A 2,210-nucleotide genomic window follows, 5' to 3' on the forward strand; every position below is an offset into this window, starting at 1 on the left:
TTGAATAAAATTTTAAATTAATAGTAATACAACATGATTCAAACCGCTTTTTAATGATTTTTTGAAGATATTACGTATAAGGAAATATAGTTATAACAAATACAAAAGAAAATAGTTTTCATGAATTTTGAGAAAAAAAAACATTGTAGAAAAAAATAACAGATTAATTTTTTTTTAAATTTGATAAAAAAAGAAGTTACATTTATTTTAATTTTATAAAAATACGAAAAATTAGATTACCTTTATCACTTTAAATTTCAAACTAAACCTGAAAAACTCTAAAAAACTTAAAAAAAAAATTTAAAATTCAATTATATTGTAAATATATTAAATTCAAAAATATAGAAAATGAAACACATGAATCAAATCTATCAGTCAATAATAGAGTTCCATTATGGAATACACTTCGATCTCGGCCATAAGTACGAACAGATAAGTATTGAATGTTTTCACAGTCGTTCGTGCACTAATTCGATTAGAGTTATTTTATTTTTATTGAAAACTAATTGCGAATGATTCCTTTGAAAACTCATTTTGAAATAATTTTAAAACTACAAAAACAAAAAACAAATTAAAATTTAAATAATCAAGAAAATTAAAAAATTTTATAGTTTCGATTTCTTGATGAAGAAACGTCAGCAAGTCGCGATTCACGATAGACACACAGTCAAGAGACGGAACGGGTGTAACTGCTACTACTGGATTGCTGCTTAGGCCCAAAATCAGGGCCGTATGTTTCTTGGTATATATGGACAACAATTTTTTATTATATTTTTTTTTTGCATATATTTAATTTTACATTAATTTAAATTATATATTATAGTTTTCTATTCATATTCGATGATTTTTTATTTAGAAAAATACATTATTTTCATTAGAAATTAATTTTATAATATAAATCAGTATAGGGCCTTAAATGGACACGATACGACTATGTTCTCCCATCCGTTTCTTGCTCGTTCAACCGGCTATGGTGTATACGTTCACAGGATACCTGATCTGCGTATTTCGATACTTTAAGGTCGGCCACAAATAGAAACTTCACTGTTTGTATTCAATGTGAAATTATTTTAGAATAACTATCAAAAAGTGTAACTTTATAAAATTAATGTCAATCAATAATTATTTGATATCAAAAAAGTGCAATATTTTGTAGTATCATGGTTCAATTTTATAATTATAATTTTATATTATTCAATGTTTCATTATGCTAAACAAATATTAGAATGCAATACTTAAATGTATGTAAGGAATGTGGCTTTCATACATTATAATTCCATGACGATCGAGTTCGTTCGACTTTTTCTTTAAACAAACTCCATAGTTTCTGAGGTATTGGTAATTTTGTATTTTCATATTTTATAATTCATTATATAGAAATGCTACTTTAATATATATTTTTGATATACGTTTCTTATAACAAATTAATTTGAAACTAAATATTTTAATATAATTTCTAATATTTTACGTTAATTTTCATTATATTCTGATTTATATGTAAAAAATATAAAGTTAGTAATATGTATATTACTGTATATTTATATATATAAAGAATAGAAAAAAAATTTTAAAAATCGACATCTTTTATTTGTTTTAGCCTATTAATGTTATTATTTACATTGTTCTTTTTTCAAATTATTTGCACTACATTCTTAAGAGTTATATTGAAGGGACTATGGTTGAATCGCTGCATTCTCCGACGTAACGGGTCATACGGAAGGGAATTCGTTATAAGATTTAAAAAATTTTTCTGGTAATTATTATTAATTCACATAAATAAAACTAATAAAAAATGAATTGAAGAAAAAAAATTTTTTAAATCTGAGAATATTGTGATAATTGAAATATTACTTATATAATAATAAATTAAGATTAATATAATTCAATGCATGACTATACATATTTGCATAAAAGTAATATGTTACATAAAAGTCTTAATGATAAAGTGATACAATTACTTTTTTAAAAATACAAAAATAAAATAATAATAAATAAATAATAAATAAAATAAAATAAATAAATAACAATGATTCATATTTATTGATTTTATTATTTTCTAAATTTTTGAAAATAGATAAAAGAATGTAAATGAAGAAGAAATTTGGAAACATATATTATATTTTTTTATATAAGTTCAATTTCTTTTCTCAAATTATAAAATTTAAAGTTTTTAAATATTAATTTTTTTTTGAATCTCTTTAATAATAATA

The 2,210-nt window shown here is 21.5% G+C and overlaps 1 protein-coding gene and 1 long non-coding RNA gene across 9 annotated transcripts in view; one reads left to right on the forward strand and one right to left on the reverse strand.

Moving 5' to 3' along the window:
- LOC102672077 (filamin-A) overlaps nt 1-2,210 on the reverse strand; it is a 21,023-nt gene that overhangs the window by 9,398 nt on the left and 9,415 nt on the right. Inside the window, exon 1 of one of the 8 annotated variants that reach the window (XM_031512751.1) lies at nt 241-684. The exons of the other annotated variants lie outside the window; for them this stretch is intronic. The gene's annotated coding sequence lies outside the window, so the exon portion shown is untranslated. Of the gene's footprint in view, nt 1-240; nt 685-2,210 lie in introns of those variants that run through there. 8 annotated transcript variants of the gene reach the window in all.
- Nucleotides 443-1,286, forward strand: LOC102671955. Its single transcript, XR_422454.2, has 2 exons — nt 443-742; nt 904-1,286. It is a non-coding gene; the product is annotated as an uncharacterized LOC102671955 (long non-coding RNA).

The sequence above is a fragment of the Apis dorsata genome, unplaced genomic scaffold (genome assembly GCF_000469605.1).
Source record: "Apis dorsata unplaced genomic scaffold, Apis dorsata 1.3 scaffold_515, whole genome shotgun sequence".
NCBI classification, from domain to species: Eukaryota; Metazoa; Arthropoda; class Insecta; order Hymenoptera; family Apidae; genus Apis; species Apis dorsata.